Consider the following 24,928-nt stretch of genomic DNA (forward strand, 5'->3'; position numbering starts at 1 on the left):
CAACTTTTCAGAAATCAGGTCGTATCTCTCCATCAAGAGTTTTAACTTTATGTTAGCTAGGTGGCAGCCCTGAGGTTAATATCACTTCCTGCACGTGTCCCTCCTGGTAGCTTGACTGGATGACCTCACCCCCTCAATGTTTCTGTCAGCAAATCATTGAAGCACCCTTGGGTGGAAGGAACGAGAGTCCTGGATGGTGTCTGAAATGTTCTGCTGACGCCTTCTGGTAAGATCTAGGAAGCGCCAGCAGCAAACCTTGTAGAATAGTGATCAGTGGCGTATCCAGAAAAAGCTAATGGGGTGTTGTGTTCAGAAATGCACATCACACAGGCTCCTGCTGGCACAGAGGACAGCATTGTGTGGAAAAACCTGGACATTGATGTCGCAGAGTCAGAACGCAACCATCAACAGCTCTCTCTCTCACACACATGCTCACTCATCCTCTACCTCAGGGACAAGGTATCTCCCACGACTGGGCAGAGACTTGAGTTCTTTTCTCTTCATTCTGCCCCCGGGAGGTTTTGTGACTGGGAAAGCAGCCCAGGAGTCCATGTTATGCCTCACCAAGACTTGGCAGGTGCTTTCACATGTTCTTTGCCTCCAACCCAAACAAATCTTTTATGTTTATATTTAATTATATTCTAATTGCACAAATAATACATGTGCATGTTCTGTTATTTAGAAAAGTGAAACTTACAGATGCATCAGAAATCCTCCCACATGGCCACCTGCTCCCTGCCACCATGCCCAAGGCCCTCCCCAAAGATGACATCATAACTGGTGTAGGGACTTCCCTGCCTGTCCAGTGGTTAAGACTCTGCGCTTCCACTGCAGGGGGCATGGGTTAGATCCCTGGTCGGGGAACTAGGATCATGCATGCTGTGTGGCACGGCCAAAAAAAAAAAAAGAAAAATTAATTTGCTTAATTTGCTTTTGCATAATTTGGGTTTCATCAGTGAGTTAACACAAATAGTTAACATAAACGATATTCCATGTATTCATGCTTTTGCAGTTTGCTGTCTCCACTTAACAAGAAATCTTGTGAGAACTTCCCATATTAAATGAATATAGGATGACCTCATCTATAAACTGCTGAATAGTGATAATTTATTTACCCTTTTCCATGTCGATAGACATTTGGTTGTTTATATATTTGTGTAGCTACTATAAACAAGGCTAAATAAACATCCTTGTTTAGCCAGCTTATGCATATGTGTAGGAAGTGAAATTGTTTTGGTCTAAGGGATTGCACCCTTTGATTTTAGTAGATATGGTTAAATTGTCCGAAAAAATGCTGTTCCTATTTACACTCCCATCAGTTCTAAATAGTATCCGGTTTTCCAAACTGTTGAGTGAAAAATGTATCTCGTATCTTGAGGTTGCACAGTATACTATTATTAATGTAAATTTATTTTATAGATATTGTCATTTGTGTCTTAAGAATGACTTTCCTAATTCCACATATATTCTTTCATATTTTTTCACTTATAAATATATTTTAAAATAATTTTGTAGGGATAAATCATCTGTATTTGTTTTAGTATTGTGAGGTAGCTGTCTACCTTCATTATATTACAAATGTATAGTTAGTCAATTCAGCACCATTTTTTGAATAATCTCTTATTCAAAATCTATATTTTACACTCTTTTAGTTTATATAGTAAATTCCTCAATGTGTAGGCCAGTTTCAGGAAACTATCCTCTTTCAAAGTGAGTATCTGATATTCTATATGTTTATTCTTACATATTCCTTCAATTATAATGGTTTATTATATATTTTCATGTGTCACAGAGAATTTCTACTTCACTACTTTCCTTTTTTCTAACAGTCTTGACTATTCTTACACACTTTCTCCAGTTTATCTCTTTATTCATGCAAATTTTAATTTAAAAATTATAGACATGACACTTTATCATTTTCTCATATGGGTCCTGTGCGGTTTTTTTTGGTTTACCCCTGGCTGTGTTGTAACAGTGTTGCTATTATGAACGACATTTTTCTTTATATGTTATAATTCATTGCTGGTAGATAGGGGACTTGGTGTAGACAGGCAGTTCCTTCCATCTAATGGAATTTGTCCTAATTATTCTTATAGTTTGTTAGCTCAGTTTTCTAGGTAGAAAATCACATTGTCTGAAAAAAATGACACTGCAATTTAGGGTAAACCTTGTACTTTTTTGTCCGCTTCTTCCCTCGCAGTTATTAGTTTATTAGCGTTTTCGCACTCATTGTGATAATTCATATTTTCCTGTAAATTTCTCCATGATGTCTCTGATTTCAAACCCTTTATCGTACATATTGGCCTACTATGATTTAATTTCCTTGGTCTTCCTTCTTTTTTCCTGATCTTGTCTGTGTTTTCTCCTCGTCGGTCTGATCAGGTTGCAGTACCCATGTTGTAAACATGCACGTGACGGCACTGAGCCTCCCAGCATTTGTGCAAATTCAGCATTGCTAATTCTGAGAGCCCGCTTTGGGTTTTATGGATTAACAGTGTGAATTTTTTCCTACTGTAGGTTTGATTTCTATTTTATTATCTTCATTTTCTTTATCAATCACAATTCAACTTTCTTGGGTTTATTTTAATGCTGGCATTCCTGCTTTTGAACTAAGATAGTAGTTCCTTTATTTATAATCTTCCTTTTCTCTAATTAATGCATTTAAGGTTCTAAATTTTCTCAGGATGCTGCTTTGAAAAATATTCACAAGTTTAAAAAGTGGAGTATTCCGTCATCCATTTCTTGGTTGTCATCAATTTCTGCTGTGATGTTGGGAACTTCTGTCATGGTGTTCTTTTAAATCCAAGAGTAACTTTAAGTGTGTTATGTAATTTGGGGGAATCACTAGTTTCTAACTTAATTACTTTCAAGTCAGTGAATATGGCTATATGAATTATACTTTTTTAACTTAATTTAGAACTACTTAGGAGTTTACATCTCAGGAAATTTTTGTCCCTTTTTAAAGATTACTTCTATTTTTTTTTTAAATTAAAAAAATTTTTTAAATTTTATTTTTGGCTGCATTGGGTCTTCGTTGCTGCGCGCGGGCTTTTTATCTGGTTGCGGAGAGTGAGGGCCACTCTTCGTTGCGGTGTGCAGGCTTCTCATTGCGGTGGCTTCTCTTGTTGCAGAGCATGGGCTCTAGGCACGCGGGCTTCAGTAGGTGTGGCACGTGGGCTCAGTAGTTGTGGCTCGTGGACTCTAGAGCGCAGGCTCAGTAGTTGTGGCGCACGGGCTTAGTTGCTCCGCGGCATGTGGGATCTTCCCGGACCAGGGCTCAAACCCATGTCCCCTGCATTGGCAGGCGGATTCCCAACCACTGCACAACCAGGGAAGCCCCAATTCTATTGTTGATAGAAGGATTTTAATGAAATTTAAAAAATTGATCTATCGTTTTCCATTTTGTTTATTTCTTTGTTTATTTCTTAGGAGATATATGTATATCTCCTACTATAAGAGAGCTATTTTAATACCTTCTGATGTTTCTATCAGTTAAAAAAAATAGCTTTATTGGGAGTTGCCTGGCCGTCCAGCGCTTAGGACTCGGTGCTTTCACTGCTGTGGCCCAGGTTCAATCCTTGGTTGGGGAACTAAGATCCTGCAAGCCATGTGAGGATGCCAAAAAATAATAATAATAAAAATTAAAATTAAAATAAATTAAAAATAAAAAGTAGCTTTATTGAGATATAATTCACATTCCACAGAGTTCACACATTTAAAGTGTACAATTCAGTAGTTTTTAATCTATTACATTATGAATTTTTTAAAAACTGTGGTAAAAATATATAACAAAATTTTCCATTTTAACCATTTTAAAGTATACAGTTCAGTGGCATTAATGACATTCACAATGCTGTACAACCTTCACCACTATCTATTCCCAAGATATTTTCATCACCCCAAACAGAAACTGTGTATCCATTAAACAGAAACTCCCCATCTTCTCCCCAGCCCCTGGTAATCTTTAATCTATTTTCAGTCTCTAAGAATTTGCTTATTCTGGACACCTCATATAGTGGAATCATAATATTTGCACTTTTGTGTCTCATTTATTTCACCTTATTTTAAAGGTTCATCCATGTTGCAGTATGTATCAGAACTTCATTTCTTTGTATGAATGCTATTTCATGTATGTATATAATACACTTTGTTTATCCATTCATTTAATGGATGCTTGGGTTATTTTCACCTCTTGGCTACTGTGAATAATGCTATGAACACTGGGATATAAATATCTGTTCCCGTCCTTGCTTTTCAATTCCTTTGGGGTATATAACTAGGAGTAGAAGTGTTGAGTCATAGTAATTCCATATTTAGCTTTTTGAGGAACCGCCAAACTGTTTTCCACAGCAGCTGCACCATTTTAACATTCCCACCAGCAATCTATGAGCGTTCCAATATCTGTGCTTTTGGTGTCCAATCTAAAAAATAATTGCCAAATCCAATGCAATGAAGATTTCACTTATGCTTTCTTCTAAGAGTTTTATAGTTTCAGCTCTTATTTTTGGGTCTTTGATCCATTTTGAGTTATTTTTTTTTAAATATGGCTTAGGTAAACTCCACCTTTATTTGTTAACATGTAAATATCCAGTTTTTCCAGCACCTTTTGTTGAAAAGATTATCCTCTCCCCATTGAATGATCTTGGCACCTTGTCAAAAATCATTTGATCATATGTGAGGGTTTATTTCTGGGCTTTCTATTCTATTACATTTGTCTAAATGTCTGTCTTTAGGCCAACACTGTACTGTTTTGATCACTGTAGCTTTGTAATATATCTTGAAACCAGAAACTGTGAGACCTCTAGCTTTGTTCTTCTTTTTCAAGATTGTTCTGGGATCCCTTGATAGTCCATATAAATTTTAGGATTTTTTTTTCTGTAAAAAATACCATTGGGATTTGATAGAGATTGCACTCATCTGTAGATTGTTTTGGATATTATTGTCATCTTAACAATATTAAGTCTTCCGATCAATGAACATGGGTTACCTTTTCATTTATTTATGTCTTCTTTATTTCAGCAATGTTTTACAGTTTTTAGTGTATAAATCTTTAAGCTCCTTGGTTAAAATTATTCCAACGAGGACCTACGGTAGAGCACAGGGAACTATACTCAGTATTTTGTAAAAACCCATAAGGGAAAAGAATCTGACAAAAAAATTATAGCTGAATCACTGTGCTGTACACTGAAACTAACATGACATTGTATCAATAAATCAATTACACTTCAATAAAATAAAATAATAAATAAAAATTATTCCTAAGAATTTTACTCTTTTTGATGCTATCACAAATCAATTAAATTTTATCTTTCAGTGTGTTTATTGTAAACATACAGAAATAGAACTGATTTTTGTGTACTGATTTTATATCCTATAACTTTGCTGAATCATTTATTTTCTCTAACAATTTCTGTGTGTGTGTGTGTGTGTGGTTAAGAGCTTTACTGAGTTATAATTTATGTACCATAAAATTCACTCATTTTGTGTGAATGATTTTTTAGTAAATTTACAGGGTTGTATAGCTATTACGACAATCCAATTCTGAACATTTCCATCACCCCAAAAAGATCCTTTATGTCCATCTGCAGTAAATCCCTATTTCTACTCGCAGCCCTAGGCAATCACTGATATACTTTCTGTCTATAGATTTGCCTTTTCTGGGCATTTAATACGAACTGAGTCATACAATATGTGGTCTTTTTCTTCTGGTTTCTTTCACTTCCATAATGTTTTCAAGGTTCATCTTTGTTGTAGCTTGTATCTGTACTTCATTATTTTTTATTGCCAAATAGTATTTCTTTGTATGGATACACTAATTTTGTTCACCAGTTCACCAGCTGATGGACTTTTTGGCTATTATGAATAATGCTACTATAAACATGTGCATACACATCTTTGTGTGGAGATAAATTTTCATTTATCTTAGGTGCATACCTAGGAGTGGAATTGCTTGGATCATATGGTAAATTTATGTTTACCTTTTTAAGAAAATAAGTGTTTTTCCAAAGTAGTTGCATCATTTACGTTTCATTAGCAGTGTATAAGTGTTCCAGTTTCCCCACATTCTCACCAAAAGCTTGTAAGGACGGTCTTTTTTATTATAGCTATGCTGGTGGCTGGCAAATGATGTCTCATTGTGGTTTTGATTTGCATACCCCTAAATGACTAATGATGTTGAACATCTTTTCATTCACTTATTAACGATTCCTACATATTCTTTGGTGAAGTATGTCTTCAGATCCTTTGCCTATTTAAAAATTAGTTAAAAAAATTAATTTTGCTACTTTGTAAGAGATCTTTACGTATTCTGGATACAAGTCTTTTAGCAGATATTTACATTACAAATATTTTCTCCCAGTTTCTGGCTTGACTTTTAATTTTCTTAATCATGTCTTCTGAAATATAAAAGTTTTTAATGTTGACAGAGTCTAATTTATCTATTTATCTTTGGTTGCTTGTGCTTTAGGTGTCATATCTAAGAAACCATTGTTTAATCCAAAGTCATGATGATTTATACCTGTTTGCTTCTAAGAACTATATAAATATAGCTCTTACATTGAAGTTTTAGATCTATTTTCAGTTAATTTTGATACATGATGTGAGGTAGGGTCTAACTCCATTCTCTTGCATGTAAATGTTCAGTTGTCCCAATACCATTTGTTGAAAAGATGATTCTTTCCTCCATTGAATTGTCTTGGCAACCTTTTCAAAATCAATTGCTCATAAATGTGAAGGTTTATTTTGGGGCTCTCAATTCTATTTTGTTGATCTCTCTGCATATATCCTTATGCTAGTAACACAGTCTTGTTTATTGTAGCTTGCTGGTAAGTTTTGAAACCAGGAAGTGTAAGTCCTCCAATTCTGTTCTTCTTTTTTAAGGTTGTTTTAGCTATGCTGGTTTCCTTGAATTTGCATGTGAATTTTTGCATCAGCTTGTGAATTTCTTTACAGAATACACCTGGGATTTTGGTAAGGATTGCTTTTAATCTGTAGATTTATTTGGGGAGTATTGCCATCTTAACAATATTACGTCTTCCCATCATGAACTTGGGATGCCTTTCCATTTATTTAAGTCTTCTTTAATTTCTTCCAATTATGTTTATAATTTTCAGTGTATACGTCTTTGTTAAATTTATTCATAAATATTTTATTATTTTTGATGCAATTGTAAATGGAATTTGTTATGGGTTGAATTATATCCCCTCAAAATCCATATGTTGAAGGCCTAACCCCCCAGTAGCTCAGAATGTGACCTTATTTGGAGTTACGGTATTTACAGAGGTAATCAAGTTAAACTGAAGTCTTTAGGGTGGGCCCCTAATCCAGTATGTCTGTGTCCTTATAAGAAGGGGAAATTTGGACATAGACATGCACACAGAGAGGATGCCATGTGAAGATTGGAGCTATGCTGTGACAAGCCGAGAAACTACCAGAAGCTAAGAGAGAGGCCTGGAAGAGACCCTTCCCTCACAGCCCTCAGAAGAAACCAAACTTGCCAACACCTTTGTCTTAGACTTCTAGCCTCCAGAACTGTGAGACGAAAAAATTTCCATTTAAGCCACCTATTTTGTGGCATGTTGTTATGGCAGCTCTAGCAAACTAACACAAAATTGTTTTGTTTTTTTTAAAAATAAATTTATTTATTTTATTATTTATTTTTGGCCATATTGGGTCCTCGTTGCTGCGCATGGGCTTTCTCTAGTTGCACCGTGTGGGGGCTATTCTACGTTGTGGTACTCAGGCTTCTCACTGCGGTGGCTTCTCTTGTTGCGGAGCACGGGCTCTAGGCTTGTGGGCTTCAGTAGTTGTGGCACATGGGCTCAGTAGTTGTGGCTCACGGGCTTAGTCGCTCCACGGCATGTGGGATCTTCCCGGACCAGGGGTCAAACCTGTGTCCTCTGCATTGGCAGGCAGATTCTTAACCACTGCACCACCAGGGAAGCCCCCAGAATTGTTTTCTTAATTCTATTTTCAGATTGTTTAATGCTGATATATAAAGATACGACTGATTGTTTATTGATCTTGTATACCCTGCAACCTTGCTGAACTCATTTATTAGCTCTAACAGCTGTGTGCATGTGTGTTCGTGTGTGTATGTGTAAGTGTATGTTCCTTCAAAGTTTTCTACGTCCTAGAGTGTGTTATCTGCAAATAGAGATAGTTTTACTTCTTCCTTTCCAATCTGGATGCCTTCAATTTTGTCACTGAATATTTTTCTGGCTTCCTATTCAGTCATATCTCTCTGTGGATATTAATTATACTTTTTCTAAAGTCTTCTCTCTTTACTCAATTAACTCTAAGTCCTTGAATGTTGATTTCCACGGGATGCATTGGGTTCCTCTTTTTTTTTTAATTTAAAAATTAAAAAAATTGTTTTGGTTTCTTTGGGTCTCTGTTGCTGTGCGTGGGCTTTCTCTAGTTGTGGAGGACGGGGGCTGCTCTTCATTGTGGTGTTTGGGCTTCTCAATGCATTAGCTTCTCTTGCTGCAGAGCACAGGCTCTAGGTGCACGGGCTTCAGTAGTTGTTGCACTCAGGCTCAGTAGTTGTGGCTTGCGGGCTCTAGAGTGCAGGCTCAGTAGTTGTGGCACATGGGCTTAGTTGCTCTGCGGCATGTGGGATCTTCCCGGGCGGCATGTGGGATCTTCCCGGGCCAGGGGTTGAACCCGTGTCCCCTGCATTGGCAGGTGGATTCTTAACCACTGCGCCACCAGGGAAGTCCCTGGTTTCCTCTTTTGTGGTGTTTGTTTTCCTTTGGTGTGTGTTAAATCACAGGAACATATGACTGTGCATCCTTGCCTTGCCATTTCCTTTTTACCCCTGTATGAATGTTCTAGTTCTTCCTACAGCCTCTTGCCCAAGGAACATGAGTGGAAGGGACAAGCCTTGTGGTCAGTCATGAGTCCCAGTGATAGAGGTTTCTAGACTGGGGCTACTTGGCCTCCTGGGAGTTGCCCCAGGCTCTGTCTGTCCTCTGAAGCCCAAGTGCCCACACCTACTGCCCCTGTCCTGGAGCAAGTGAAGGAGGACACCTCACCCCCTACTTACTGCCCCCAGTGTCCCAAATCTTCACCCCTCAGGAGCCCAGGCTCCCTCTGCTCTGTGTCTCTTTCCTCTCAGAACCTCCAACACAACCCGCCTTTCACAGTGGTCCTCTCCTGATGTGTTTTTTTTTAAATTTTTATTGGGGTATAGTTAATTTACAGTGTTGTGTTAGTTTCAGGTGTACAGCAAAGTGAATCAGTTATACATGTACATATATCCACTCTTTTTTAGATTCTTTTCCCATATAGGCCATTACAGAGTATTGAGTAGAGTTCCCTGTGCTATACAGTAGGTCCTTATTAGTTACCTATTTTATATACAGTAGTGTGTACATGTCAATCCCAATCTTCTAATTTATCCCCCCCTTACCACCCCCCATAACCATAGGTTTATTTTCTACCTCTGTAACTCTGTTTCTGTTTTGTAGATAAGTTCATTTGTAGCCTTTTTTTTAGATTCCACATATAAGTGATATCGTATGATATTTGTCTTTCTCTGTCTGACTTACTTCATTCGGTATGACGGTCTCTAGGTCCATCCACTGATGTGGTTTTTTAACAGAGATATTTTTTTATTCCATAAATTTGTGGCCACAAGGGACTAAAAACTGACCTCATAGGTTTCATCCTCTCATCTGTAAAATTGGTATACTATTCCTTTCTCAAAATGTCAACATGGAAATGAACATGGGGCAAATTACAGACAGCACCTGTGCATTAAAGTGCATTTAGATGTCCAAGACTGTCCTCATTGCCTCACTGCAAGCAAGTTTAGAATGTGCCTGCACCACACTGGCTTGTCTGTAGCCCCCAGACCCTGACAGGTGGGTGGCTGGAGTCTGTGGGAACTCAGGGGAGCAGGAAAGGCCAAGCACCATCCCACCCTGGCTCCAACCCCTCGAAATTTCTAGAGATTTCAACAAGCTTCACTGCCTTACTGGCAGTGCCCACGTGACGGATGCCCAAGCCCATGATGGTGGCCATTGGACTGATGCTCCCGCGCAGTGGCAAGGCTTAGGGCTGCATCTGTGAAAGTGCACTATTCCCACACATGCCCCCTACACCTGGCTCGTGTGTGTGCATGCAACAGACATGCACACACACCACACATGCACGCACACGTGCTCACACACACGGGCACACGCTGTCCTCTTCAGGAGTCAGTTTTATTCTTTCTTTCCCCATGTTTATAACTGTTTATCCTTTTTTTTTTTTCAGCCGCACTGTGAGGCATGCGGGATCTTAGTTCCCCAACCAGGGATCGAACCTGTGCCCCCTGCAATGGAAGCGCAGGGTCCCAACCACTGGACCACCAGGGAAGTCCCCTATCTCTGTTTATTCTCTATCTTTTCCTGTCCCTTTCCCTCTCTTTCTCAAGGAATCACCTCTTCCTCCATCTGTCTGTCTCCCTTTCTGTTCTCTCTGCCTCAGTTTTGGTTTTCTGTGTTTTGTTTTGTTTTTACCAGCCATCAGCTGTGCTGCATGCAGAGCAGGGGCGGTCAATTCAACGCCAGTCACAATGGTCCCCGAGCATAGGAGGCAAGGCTGAAGCTGCCCCACTGCTCTGACTGAGGAGGGCTGGTCGCGGTGTGAAAATCAGGACCAGGGACCCGCTGCAGTGAGTCCATGGACCGCAGACCCTGCTGCCCTGGGATGAGGCCCAGGGCGTCTCCCAGAATACCTCATCTCTCAGCCCTCATCTGCTGGGCAGGGGTTCGTGGGCCACCCCTACAGGGACAGCTGTGGGTCCAGTCCTGAGGTCACCAGAGGAGGCCCCACTGGTCCAACCTGGAAGAATGGCTGGGGTCTGGCTGTGAGCAACTCAAGCCCAGGTAAGCGGCTGCGTGAGGGGCGGGGGTGGGCCTGTTGCTGGGGGGTCTGGGCTGTGCCCTCCCATTTTCTCGGAGCAAGTCCCGCAGCCCCTCAGCTCAGTCTCATCCTCTGTAAGACAGCTGCCTGTATTCCCTGTGGGATGTGAGCATTAGGGGACCTGAGTGGTCATCCTACCCAGCTAAGAAAACACAAGTTCTTTCCTGAATTTCCCACTTCTGCGCCTGTTTTCTCCATCCATTCATTCACTCATTCATTCATTCAGCCTGCCATGTGATGGACACGCTCAGTGCTTTGGGGGTGCAGAAACATGATCAAGCCCTGGTGCTTTGAAAACCCTGTTTCCTCTTTCACGCATCCCCCCTCTGCTTCTCTCCTTTAGCTTATGGGCCCCCCAACCCGAGCCCATTGTCTGCTTCCTTGAAGCTGGCATGTAAAAGCAGATAAATCAGAAGAGTGGAGAAAATTTTCTAACCGGTTATGATCTGTTTAGATTAAAGACAAATATTGTTCACAGAAACACCCATGTAGGAACTTTTTATCTAAATTAGAGCTTTTTATCCAAATGAGAAATGAGTCATTTAATCTGTGAGGAGGGGCTGAAGCTGGATTTTGACAAACACATCAACCTTCAGAAAGACAAGAGTACTCAACTCTCTCTCCCTCAATTAGCAGAACACGACACTTCCGTGTGTGGCTCTCTGTTTTCTAGTGGAGAGCGGAGTGGGGAAGGGGGAAGGGGGAAGAGGAAGGGGCATCCACAGACCACCAGTGTCCTGACTGGTGCCAGGTCAGGAGGCTGTGAGGTGAGGGAAGTAGAGGTGCAGCCCACAGGCTCCATGTCTTTCCTCTTCAGGGACCAGCCACACACTCTCCCAGGGGGCACCCAGCACACCACTGGGGCAGGGCACCAACTACACTTCCTGAGAAATACTGATGGCCTGCAGGCATTTATCACTCTCAAAATGTTTTCATTATTCAAAACCCAGTCTTGGAGAGCTTGCTCTGATGGACTAGTTAAGCAGGCTTTGGGAGGTGTGTGTGTGTGTGTGTGTGTGTGTGTGTGTGTGTGTGCGCGTGCGCGTGCGCGCACTGTCAACCTCTGTTGATCAGTGCCACTCTGGCGAACTGTTCTGGTGTCTTCCACATGTTACCTCTTCTTTTATCTGGAGAGGGAGCTTCAGTTTACTCACTTGACTGATGTAGAAACTGTTGCTTGCGGGTACCAAGTCCAAACAGCCAGTACGTGGCAGAGCTGGAACAGAAATCAGCCGTGACCACCCTCAAGCCCGCTGGGGCCACAGCTTTCTCCATGTCTAGTGCAGGTGCACCTAGTGGCTTCCTTCACCTGTCAGTTTGGGACACAGCCCCTCCCTCCAAACTCCCATGCTTTGTGGGTTCAAGCAATCTCCTTTCTGAGAAGCGCCTTGGGCTTCCAAAGAAGAGAATCATGTGGCCAGGGAGGGCCCCATGCTGACCTTCAGCAGCATAAGAGTGAAGGAAAGGGAAGTGACCAGGAAGTGGTCTGGGGGAAGATCCCAGCCTCCACCCCCAGGACAGCAGATCCACCACGATGCAGGGACTGGTCAACCTTCACGACCCCTGGCAGGAGACCTGCTGCCGGTGACTCAGAGGAAGAGGCTCAGTTCACAGGTCCCCCACATGCAGCTCAGAAGGAAGCCATGTCTACTGAACCTGTACCCTGGACCAGACACCTTTTAGTCCAATTTCTTCCTGGGCAGTGTGTGAGAGAGACATGATTGTCATGTCTCTCATCGAACAGGCAAATAGGGGAGGCTGGGAGGTTAACACTGTATGACTATTTGTGCATTAAGGCTGGCCTTCCTGTTGGACTCTTGACTTCAGAAGCAGAGACCTTGTAAGCCCAGCACAGAGCAATGCCATGTGTTGTCTGACCCCCAAATCTAAATGGCCTCTGACCTAGAGAAGGAAGGTTATGGGGCTTGGCTGTGGTGTGTCCTTTACCCCAGCATCCTTGCCCCAGGAGTCCTCTGCCCTTGGAGTCATACACTACAGGAACACTGGTTGGAGGCAGATCTGAGTGACAGTCCTGGCTACAGTTACTGGCCATGATTTAGCCTCTCTGAGTCTCAGTTTCTTGTCTGCAGAATGGGAGAAGCAGCAATACCCACCCACAGCGTTGCTGTGATGATCAGAGGAGAGGACATAGGTAAAGAGATTAGTGTTTGCAGGACATAGGAAGTGGTCAGTAGAAGGTAGTTCCTCGGAAGGCAAAGAAGGAACAGTGTCGTACCACTCAGTGATCTGGGAATGGAGCTCTGCCCCGACCCAGAAGCCACGTTGGAACCTGCATCAGGAACATGGGGCAGCCTCATCCCATTGAGGCCTCCCACTTGCAGTGGAGCTCAACATCGCAGGTCAACAGCATGAGCACACGAACTAGAGAGAAAGTGTGCTCTGAGCCAGGAGGGAGCCACGAGGCCAGTCTGTTGGTCAGGCAGAGTTTGCCCTTTTGGGGGACGCATCGCGTATCTCTCTCCAGGGAAGCTGTCCAGCCCCCAGTCTTCTCGTGGCATCCACTTGTGCCAAATGTGTGGCCTCCCAGCTCCTAAGTGAGTCAGTGCCCCCTACTTTAGAAGGTGTAACTAGATGCCTCTGGCTGTGATGGCAAGAGGGGGATGTCAATTGCTTGTGGCATTTGCAGGGCACCTGAGCACACCCCTACCCTCAGTCTGACCCTTCCCGGTATCTGTAAGGAGGCCCTTCTTTCCCAGACTTGACATCCAGTAATTCTATTAAGCGCCGATTCAGGCGCTGTCCTTTGTGCTGATCAACAGCACACCTCCTTATGGCCAGATGCCAAGGATCTCTACCACAGCGAGTGGGCTTTTAATTTTTTTTTAAATAAATAAATAAATAAATTTATTTATTTATTTTTGGCTGTGTTGGGTCTTCGTTGTTGCGCGTGGGCTTTCTCTAGTTGTGGCGAGTGGGGGCTACTCTTCGTAGCGGTGCTCAGGCTTGTCCTTGCGGTGGCTTCTCTTGTTGCGGAGCACGGGCTCTAGGCATGCAGGTTCAGTAGTTGTGGCTCACGGGCCTATTTGCTCCGTAGTATGTGGGATCTTCCCGGACTAGGGCTCGAACCGTGTCCCCTGCATTGGCAGGCAGATTCTTAACCACTGCACCACCAGGGAAGTCCGGGCTTTTAAATATTTGTATAAAGCTGCATTTGGCTTCAGAGTTGCAAGTTTCCAAGGCTTCATGCTACCTGAAGCCTAACACCTCCTGGCTTCTCAGGCTCAAAAGGTGCTGAGGCTCCGTTTAGCCTCAGGAGTAGCACGGCACGCACAGCCTGCTGCTTGTAGAGCAGGGACCAACAGGTCACAGTGTCTAGAGCAGAAGCAGCTGCAGTGGACGTACTTCCCCATCAGAGGCAGAAGCTCTCCAGGGCAGAGAGATACCAGTCTTGGCCATCGTCCTAAATATGTGTTTATTTGATGTTGTACGCTTTCCCTTTTCACGTAGTTACAAAAAGTCCCCATTCTTTTGTGAAATGAGAGAAATTGGACATCTTTAAGGGGACGAATTGAATCCCAGCCTTGGGTACAGATGGGACTGGACTCCCCACCATTGCCGGGGGCAGGGTCCTTCTGGCTCTGCCATAGGACTTCCTGGCTCAGGATGAGGACTGAACCTCAGAAGCCCCCATGCCCTCTCACAAAGATACACCTGGCTCAGTCATACTTACATCATCCATAAATGTCTGACCAGGACTCAGACCAAGTTTCTAGCATAGATACATGCAGAGCTGCTTGGATGAAGTGGGAATAGGGGTTTCTGGGGTCTCATACTCAGCCTCTTTCCCACTCACCAGGGACCCACAGAATTCATACTGAAAACCATGACTCTAAATAGAGCCTTGTAAACAGTGGCCTTTGAATGGGTCCAGGTGGGGTGAACAGAAAATTTCAGCATAGGGTCATCTGAAGGACCCACCCTTCCTCTACCTTCCAGCTTCTCCTGGCCCTGCTCATTTGTATGTACTGTGGAATATCTTAAGGTATGAGCTCTTAGCTCAGGTGAGAGAGAGAAAGAATGTCTCAGTTCAGAGAACTTGCCCATAATCATGCTCTAGAGGCAAGAAAAATGTTTAGCTTTTGTACTTGATAGAATAGACTTCCAGATAGGATGGCTACATTTGTATGCAACTCTAACTTCTTTCCAAATTTCCATTGAAATGACCATCAACAGACTATAGAGATAGGAAAAGCATGTGTAAATGCTAAAAGGTGGAGAAGTGTGGCATTGCCGAATCATAAATTCAGATGTTCGAGATATTCCAGGAAAAAATGGGACAAGACCAGATAGAAATAAGGACCAAAGCAACCCCTGGTAGAGAACCAGGAACATCACCCATGGATATCCAGGGATTAGAGGCAAGGGCAGCTGAGGACACATATAGATTTCATCCTCCCCCTGAGCCGGGACTAGAACCTTGGATCATAGCAAAAGTGTAGCATAAGGTTGCACTTGATTTGTGTCCAATAAAAAGAATGACTGCGCTAAGCAAAGAATGGGGATATTGCCCCAGCTGTAGTTGCCATTACAAATATGGTTAAAGCAATCTCTCTGATCAGAGTCAGAGATATCTGGATTTTCATCAATAGCTGAGTGACCTTGGGAAAGTGACTTCGTTATCTCTGCTTCGTTTTCTTCCACCAATGAGGGTTATCTTAGGATCAACTTCATAGAGCTGTGAGAATTAAATACAATAATCTATATTATAGACTCAGCAAAGGGATGGTACTTAGTAGGTAAATATTACTTCCTGAATTGGTTCCAGTGTTAGGTGAGCAAGATGATTCATTTATATCTATTTATTTAAAACAGAGAAGTCCAGCTTTACTAATAGCTAATATGCAGGCTGACTCTGGCGCCTGCCTTGACCAAATGTCAGGTGGATTTTGGTCATGTCTGGTAAAGGCCACATGCTAGGGCAGAGCAGGAACTCCCACTGCAGAGGATGGACAGTAGTTCCCCCACATGTTTCCTACTTTCAGAATTTTGCACCTGTTGTAGCTTCCATGCACCCAGCTACAAATACATGTAGACTATATTTTCTTAAGTAGTTGAATCTTTGCTTGTACTGTCTTTGTCTGGTCCTGCTTTTAGGGTAATACTAGCCTTATAGAATGATTTAGGAAGCCATCCCTCTACTTCTGTCTTCTGGAAGACATTGTAGAAAATTGGTATACTTTCTTAAGTGTTTGGTAGAACTCATCAGTGAACCCATATGGGCCTGGTGTTTTCTGTTTTGTTAGGTTATAAATTATTGTTTCAATTTCTTTAATAGATGTGGGCCTATTCAGATTGTCTGTTTCTTCTCAAGTGACTTTTGGCAGATTGTCTTTCAAGGAATTGGTTCATTTCATCTAGGTTATCAAATTTGTGGGTATAGAGTTGTTCATAATCTTCATTTTTTATAAATTTATTTTTATTTATTATTTTTGGCTGCATTGGGTCTTCATTGCTGCACACAGGCTTTCTCTAGTTGTGGTGAGCGGGGGCTACTGTTTGTTGCGGTGTGCGGGCTTCTTATTGCGGTGGCTTCTCTTGTTGTGGATCCTGGGTTCTAGGCGCGCGGACTTCAGTAGTTGTGGCATGCAGGCTCAGTAGTTGTGGCTTGTGGGCTCTAGAGCGCAGGCTCAGTATTTGTGGCGCACGGGCTTAGTTGCTCCGTGGCATGTGGGATCTTCTCGGACCAGGGATTGAACCCGTGTCCCCTGCATTGGCAGGCAGATTCTTTTTTTTTTTTTTTTTCTTGCCGTACGTGGGCCTCTCACTGTTGTGGCCTCTCCCGTTGCGGAGCACAGGCTCCGGACGCGCAGACTCAGCGGCCATGGCTCACGGGCCCAGCCGCTCCACGGCACGTGGGATCTTCCCAGACCTGGGCACGAACCCGTGTCCCCTGCATCGGCAGGCGGACTCTCAACCACTGCGCCTCCAGGGAATCCCCTGTTCTAATTTTTAAATTACTTTTCTTCTGCTTACTTTGGATTTAACTTGTGCTTCTTTTTCTAGTTTCCCAAGGGGGAAGCTTAGATGGTTAGTTTTAGGTCTTTCTTCTTTTCAAATATAGGTATTCAATGCTATAACATTCCTTTCAAGCATTGCTTTTGTTGCATTCCACAAATTTTGCTAAGTTGTATTTTCATTTCATTTACTTAAAAATACTTCTTAATTTATTTTGAGATTTCTTCTTTGAACCATGTCTCACTTAGAAGTGTGTTGTTTAATCTCCAAGTATTTTGGGATATCCTAGCTATTTTTCTATTATTTATTTCTAGTTTAATTCCATTGTGATCTGAGAGCAAATATTGTATTTCATATTTTTAAAAATTTGTTAATATGTGTTTTATGGCCCAGAATGTGGTCTATCTTGGTAAATGTGCCACGTGAGTTTAAGAATGTATATTTTGCTGTTGAATGAAGTAGTTGATAGATGTCAATTATACCCAGTTGATCGATGGTGCTGTTGAGTTTGCTATATCCTTACTGATTTTCTGTCTGCTGTGTTTGCCCATTTCTGACAGAGGAGAGTTTATGTCTCCAACTATAATAGTGGATTCATCTATTTCTCCTTACAGTTTTATCAATTTTTGTGTCATGTACTTTGATGCTCTGTTGTTAGGTCCATACATGTTAATGTTTATTATGTGTTCCTGGAGAACTGACCCCTTTATCATCATGTAATCCTCCTCTTTATCACTGATAATTTTCCTTGCTCTGAAGTTGGTTCTGTCTGAAATTAATACAGCTACCCTACTTTCTTTTGACAAGTGTTTAGCACAGTATATCTTTCTTCATCCTATTCCTTTTAATCTATATAGGTCTCTATTTAAAGTGGGTTTATGTAGACAACATATAGTTGGGGTCTTGTTTTTTGATCCACACTGACAATCTCTATTTTTAAATTGGTATATTTAGATAATTGACATTTAAAGTGATTATTGATATAATTGGATTAATATCTACCATATTGTTACTCTTTTCTATTTGTTGCTGTTTTCTGTTTCTATTTTTGTCTTTTTACACTTTCTTCTGCCTTTTGTAGTTTTTTAAAGGTTTTAAATTTTTTATTTTTATACACTTTTAAAAGGTTACATTCTATTTACAGTTATTGCAAATATTGGCTATATTTCCCATGTTGTACAATACATCCTTAAGACTATCTTATACCCAATAGTTTATATCTCCCACTCCCCCATCCCTATATTGCCCCTCCCCCCTCCCCTCTCCCCACTGGTAACCACTAGTTCGTTCTCTATATCTGTGAGTCTGTTTCTTTCTTGTTATCTTCACTAGTTTGATGTATTTTTTAGATTCCACAGATAAGTGATATCCTACAGTATTTGTCTTCCTCTGTGTGACTTATTTCACTTAGCATAAAGGCCTCAAAGTCCATACATGTTGCTGCAAATGGCAAAATTTCATCCTTTTTTATGCCTGAGTAATATTCAATTGTGTGTATGTATGTGTGTGTGTGTGTGTGTGTGTATATATATATATATATATATATACACATATATATATATATACCACAACTTCATTTATCTGTTGATGGACACTTAGGTTGTTTCCATGGCTTGACAATTGTAAATAATGCTGCTGTGAACATTGAGGTGCATGTATCTTTTTTTTAAAAACATCTTTATTGGAGTATAATTGCTTTACAGAGTTGTGTTACTTTCTGCTGTATAACAAACTGAATCAGCTATATGCATACATATATCCCCATATCCCCATATTCGCTCCCTCTTGCATCTCCCTCCCACCCCACCCCCCTTATCCCACCCCTCTAGTTGGTTGCAAAGCACTGAGCTGATCTCCCTGTGCCATGCAGATGCTTCCCACTAGCTATCTATGTTACATTTGGTAGTGTATATATATCAATGCTACTCTCTCACTTCGTCCCAGCTTACCCTTCCCCCTCCCCATGTCCTCAAGTCCATTCTCTACGTCTGCATCTTTATTCCTGTCCTGCCCCTAGGTTCATGAGAACGATTTTTTTTTTAGATTCCATATATATGTGTTAGCATATAGTATTTGTTTTTCTCTTTTGGACTTACTTCAGTCTGTATGACAGACTCTAGGTCCATCCACCTCACTACAAATAACTCAATTTCGTTTCTTTTTATGGTTGAGTAATATTCCATTGTATATATGTGCCACATCTTTATCCATTCATCTGTTGAGGGACACTTAGGTTGCTTCCATGTCCTGGCTATTGTAAATAGAGCTGCAATGAACATTGTGGTACGTGACTCTTTTTTTTTTTGCGGTACGTGGGCCTCTCACTGTTGTGGCCTCTTCCGTTGCGGAGCACAGTCTCCAGATGCGCAGGCTCAGCGGCCATGGCTCATGGGCCCAGCTGCTCCACGGCATGTGGGATCTTCCCGGACCGGGGCACGAACCCGTGTACCCTGCATCGGCAGGCAGACTCTCAACCACCGCGCCAACAGGGAAGCCCCCATGACTCTTTTTGAATTATGGTTTTCTCAGGGTATATGCTCAGTAGTGGGATTGCTGGGTTGTATGGTAGTTCTATTTTTAGTTTTTTAAGGAACCTCCCCTCATTGTAGTTTTGATTTGCATTTCTCTAATGATTAGTGATGTTGAGCATCTTTTCATGTGTTTGTTGGCAATCTGTATATCTTCTTTGGAGAAATGTCTTTTTAGGTCTTCTGCCCATTTTTGGATTGGGTTGTTTGTTTGATATTGAGCTGCATGAGCTGCTTTTATATTTTGGAGATTAATCCTTTTTCAGTTGTTTCGTTTGCAAATATTTTCTCCCATTCTGAGGGTTGTCTTTTGGTCTTGTTTATGGTTTCCTTTGCTGTGCAAAAGCTTTTAAGTTTAATTAGGTCCCATTTGTTTATTTTTGTTTTTATTTCCATTTCTCTAGGAGGTGGGTCAAAAAGGATCTTGCTGTGATTTAGGTCATAAAGTGTTCTGCCTATGTTTTCCTCTGAGAGTTTTATAGTTTTATCTGGCCTTACATTTAGGTCTTTAATCCATTTTGAGTTTATTTTTGTGTATGGTGTTAGGAAGTGTTCTAATTTCATTCTTTTACATGTAGCTGTCCACTTTTCCCAGCACCACTTATTGAAGAGGCTGTCTTTTCTGCATTGTATATTGTAGTTTTTTTTTTTCTAACATCTTTATTGGGGTATAATTGCTTTACAATGGTGTGTTAGTTTCTGCCCCATAACAAAGTGAATCAGTTATACATATACATATGTTCCTATATCTCTTCCCTCTTGTGTCTCCCTCCCTCCCACCCTCCCTATCCCACCCCTCCAGGCGGTCACAAAGCACTGAGCCGATATCCCTGTGCCATGCGGCTGCTTCCCACTAGCTATCTACCTTACGTTTGTTAGTGTGTATATGTCCATGACTCTCTCTCGCCCTGTCACAGCTCACCCTTCCCCCTCCCCATATCCTCAAGTCCGTTCTCCAGTAGGTCTGTGTCTATTCCTGTCTTACCCCTAGGTTCTTCATGACATTTTTTTTCTTCTTAAATTCCATATATATGTGTTAGCATACGGTATTTGTCTTTTTCTTTCTGACTTACTTCACTCTGTATGACAGACTCTAGGTCTATCCACCTCATTACAAATAGCTCAATTTCGTTTCTTTTTATGGCTGAGTAATATTCCATTGTATATATGTGCCACATCTTCTTTATCCATTCATCCAATGATGGGCACTTAGGTTGTTTCCATCTCCGGGCTATTGTAAATAGAGCTGCAATGAACATTTTGGTACATGACTCTTTTTGAATTTTGGTTTTCTCAGGGTGTATGCCCAGTAGTGGGATTGCTGGGTCATATGGTAGTTCTATTTGTAGTTTTTTAAGGAACCTCCATACTGTTCTCCATAGTGGCTGTACCAATTCACATTCCCACCAGCAGTGCAAGAGTGTTCCCTTTTCTCCACACCCTCTCCAGCATTTATTGTTTCTAGATTTTTTGATGATGGCCATTCTGACTGGTGTGAGATGATATCTCATTGTAGTTTTGATTTGCATTTCTCTAATGATTAATGATGTTGAGCATTCTTTCATGTGTTTGTTGGCAATCTGTATATCTTCTTTGGAGAAATGTCTATTTAGGTCTTCTGCCCATTTTTGGACTGGGTTGTTTGTTTTTTTGTTATTGAGCTGCTTGTAAATTTTGGAGATTAATCCTTTGTCAGTTGTTTCATTTGCAAATATTTTCTCCCATTCTGAGGGTTGTCTTTTGGTCTTGTTTATGGTTTCCTTTGCTGTGCAAAAGCTTTTAAGTTTAATTAGGTCCCATTTGTTTATTTTTGTTTTTATTTCCATTTCTCTAGGAGGTGGGTCAAAAAGGATCTTGCTGTGATTTAGGTCATAAAGTGTTCTGCCTATGTTTTCCTCTGAGAGTTTTATAGTTTTATCTGGCCTTACATTTAGGTCTTTAATCCATTTTGAGTTTATTTTTGTGTATGGTGTTAGGAAGTGTTCTAATTTCATTCTTTTACATGTAGCTGTCCACTTTTCCCAGCACCACTTATTGAAGAGGCTGTCTTTTCTTCATTGTATATTGTAGTTTTAATTGAGCATTTTATGATTCCATTTTCTCTCCTTGTTTAGCATATTTGTTGTATTATTTTTTAACTTTTTTTTGTACTAGAATTTTTACTATACATTTACAACTAATCCAAAATCACTTTCACATAACACTATGGGGCTTCCCTGGTGGTGCAGTGGTTAAGAGCCCGCCTGCCAATGCAAGGGACACGGGTTCGAGCCCTGGTTCGGGAAGATCCCACATACCGTGGAGCAACTAAGACTGTGAGCTACAACTACTGAGCCTGCGCTCTAGAGCCCACGAGCCACAACTACTGAGCCCATGTGCCACAACTGCTGAAGCCTGAGCACCTAGAGCCTGTGCTGTACAACAAGAGAAGCCACCACAATGAGAAGCCCCCACTTGCCACAGCTAGAGAAAGCCCATGCACAGCAACAAAGACCCCAAAATAAAAAAATATATAACTAAAATTAATAAATTAAAAAACAAGTAACACCATGGATTCATGAGTAGTGAAAGTACCTTATAATAATAAAATATTTCTAATTCCTCCTTCCCACCCATTGTATCATTACTGTCATTAATTTCACTTATATATAAGTATATATATGCTTATATTTGTAATTATTTTGAACAGTTATCTGTTAGATCAATTAAGAATAAGAAACTAGAAGTTTTTATTTTACCTTCACTTATTCATTTTCCAGTGATTTTCCTTTCTTTATAGATCAGACTTTCTGACCTATATCATTTTCCTTCTCTGAAGAATTTCTTTTAACATTTCTTGCAAGCCCAGTCTACTGGAAAAAAATTCTCTCAATTTTTGTTTGAGAAATTCTTTTTCCTCCTTCTCTTTTGAAGGAGATTTTCACAGGGTACAGAGTCTAGGTTAGTTCTAGACACTTTAAATATTTCCCTCCATTCTCATCTTGCTTGCATGGTTTCTGAGGAGAAGTCAAATGTTGGTCTTAAGTTTGCTTCTCTATAGGTAAGTTTTTTTTTTTTCCTTCTGGCTTCTCTCAAGATTTTTTCTTCGGGCTTCCCTGGTGGCACAGTGGTTGAGAGTCTGCCTGCCGATGCAGGGGACATGGGTTTGTGCCCCGGTCCGGGAAGATCCCACATGCCGCGGAGCGGCTGGGCCTGTGAGCCATGGCCGCTGAGCCTGTGCATCCGGAGCCTGTGCTCCGCAATGGAAGAGGCCACAACAGTGAGAGGCCCGTGTACAGCAAAAAAAAAAAGAAAAAAAGATTTTTTCTTCATCTTTAATTTTCTGAAGTTTGAACACGATATGCCTAATTATATGTTGTTATTATTGTTGTTTCGGTGTTTATCTTCCTTGGTGTTCTCTGAGCTTGCCAGATCTGTGGTTTAGTGTCTGACATTAATTTGGGGGAAATTATCAGTCATTATTCCTTCAAATATTGCTTCTGGTTTTTTTTTTGTCTCTTTCTTCTTCTGATAATCTCATTATACATATGTTACACTTTTTGTAGTTGTCCCACAGTTTTTGGATGTTCTGTTCTGTGGTTGTTTTTTTTTTCTCTTTGATTTTCAGTTTTGGAAGTTTCTATTGTCATATCGTCAAGCTCAGAGATTTTTTTCCTCAGCCATGTTCTGTCGACTAATGAGCCCATAAAAGGCACTCTTCATTTTTGTTATAGTGTTTGTGATCCTGTGATCTCTAGCATTTCTTTTTGATTCTTTCTTAGAATTTCTATCTATCTGCTTCCATTACTGATGTGTTCTTGCATGTTGTCTACTTTTTCCATTAGAGCACGCACTTAGCACATTAATTATACTTGTTTTAACTTTCCAGTCTGATAATTCCAACATCCCTGCCATATCTGACTCTTATTCTCATACTTGTTCAGTTTCTTCAAACCATGTCTTTTGCCTTTTAGTATGCCTTGTAATTTTTTGTTGAAATCTGCAGATGATGTACTGAGTGAAAGGAACTCTGGTAAATAGGCCTTTAGTAACGTGGTGTGGTAAGGTGTGGGGGAGGGGGAAGCATTCTATAGTCCTACGATTAGATCTCAGCCTTTGATGAACCTGTACCTTGGTCCTTGGTCTGTGAACTTCACCAGTACTTCTCAGTTGTTTCCCCCCCTTAGGTGGGACAGGATGGCTAGAAGGGACTGGAGTTGAGTATTTCCCTTTCCCTGGGTAGGTTAGGCTCTGATAAAATCCCAGTAGGTTTTGGTAAAACAGTTTTTCATGAGGGCAGGCATTGTCAAGAAGAACAGAAGGCGCTGGTATAGTTCAAAATGGCTCCTTTCCCCCTTTCTCTGCCAGAAGCTTGAGGGGATTTTTCTGTGATATTCACTGTGAGGACTTGGTAGAGCTCTTAGAGGTAACACCCAAAAGGTGTGGGGTCCCCCCCTGATGACTAGGTCCCCCTGGAGTTTTTAACTCTCAGACTTGTCCATATTGGGCCTCCAGAAATTAATCACTTACAGTTTACGTTGCCCTGGCACTGGTTCCTGTGGAGGTTTCTGCTCCATTGATTTGTGATTCTCCACATCTGCCTATCTCTCTGATTTGGGGAATAGCATTTTGTCCTGTGATTTCACTTCTCTGAAGAATCTAAGAAGTGGTGGTGATTTTTCAGCTTGTTCAGTTTTTTACTTGTTAGGACAGAGTGGCAACTTCTAAACTCCTTACATGTTGGACTAGAATACCAAATAGTTGACTCTTAATGTGCTCTATGAGGAGACAGAGAACAACCATGAAAGTCCTCTGTTTCATAGAGAGGTGTGCTCATTACCACATGCAAATCACTAAAAGGAGTTACTAGAATTCATGATGTTACACATTTTCCTTAGACAAAAAGACAAGTGTTCTAAATTGTTAACATTAATGACTCTGTCCTAAATGTGATGGAAAATGAGTGTTACCTCTCAAGGAAGGGAGAGACCTGGTCAGATTTGAGTGTTTGAAAGATCACTCTGGCTGCATCAGGCAAAAGAGGTCTCAGGCAACTTCAGCAAGAATTTTTTTTTTTTGGGCGGTACGCAGGCCTCTCACTGTTGTGGCCTCTTCCATTGCGGAGCACAGGGTCCGGACGCGCAGGCTCAGCAGCCATGGCTCATGGGCCCAGCCGCTCCGCGGCATGTGGGATCTTCCCGGACCGGGACACGAACCCGTGTCCCCTGCATCAGCAGGCGGACTCTCAACCACTGAGCCACCAGGGAAGCCCCCAAGAATGTTTTTTTAAAAAAGACTCAGTCCCATAAGACTGCCCTCACTTCAGACACTGGTCACAAATGTCAGGTCCCCAGGTTACCCATGCTACTGTCTAACTTGGATTCCCATGACCCTCCCAAGTTTCAGTTCACAGAAGTCAGGAAAACAGTTTACTTACACTTACTCCTTTATTATAGAGGCTGTAGCTCAGGAACACCCAAATGGAAGAGACATGTAGGGCATGAAAGGAGGGCATGACTTCTCCAGGCTCACCA

At 41.4% G+C, this 24,928-nt stretch overlaps 1 protein-coding gene across 6 annotated transcripts in view; it reads left to right on the forward strand.

Annotated features, from left to right (window-relative positions):
• The window catches only part of RASGEF1A (RasGEF domain family member 1A), a 276,356-nt gene that overhangs the window by 145,545 nt on the left and 105,883 nt on the right, over nucleotides 1–24,928 (forward strand). For all 6 annotated transcript variants that reach the window (XM_073793596.1, XM_073793593.1, XM_073793591.1 and 3 more), the window contains one exon: nucleotides 10,261–10,874. The gene's annotated coding sequence lies outside the window, so the exon portion shown is untranslated. The remainder of the gene's footprint in view (nucleotides 1–10,260; nucleotides 10,875–24,928) is intronic.

This window comes from Tursiops truncatus, chromosome 16 (assembly GCF_011762595.2).
Source record: "Tursiops truncatus isolate mTurTru1 chromosome 16, mTurTru1.mat.Y, whole genome shotgun sequence".
In the NCBI taxonomy this organism is placed as follows: domain Eukaryota; kingdom Metazoa; phylum Chordata; class Mammalia; order Artiodactyla; family Delphinidae; genus Tursiops; species Tursiops truncatus.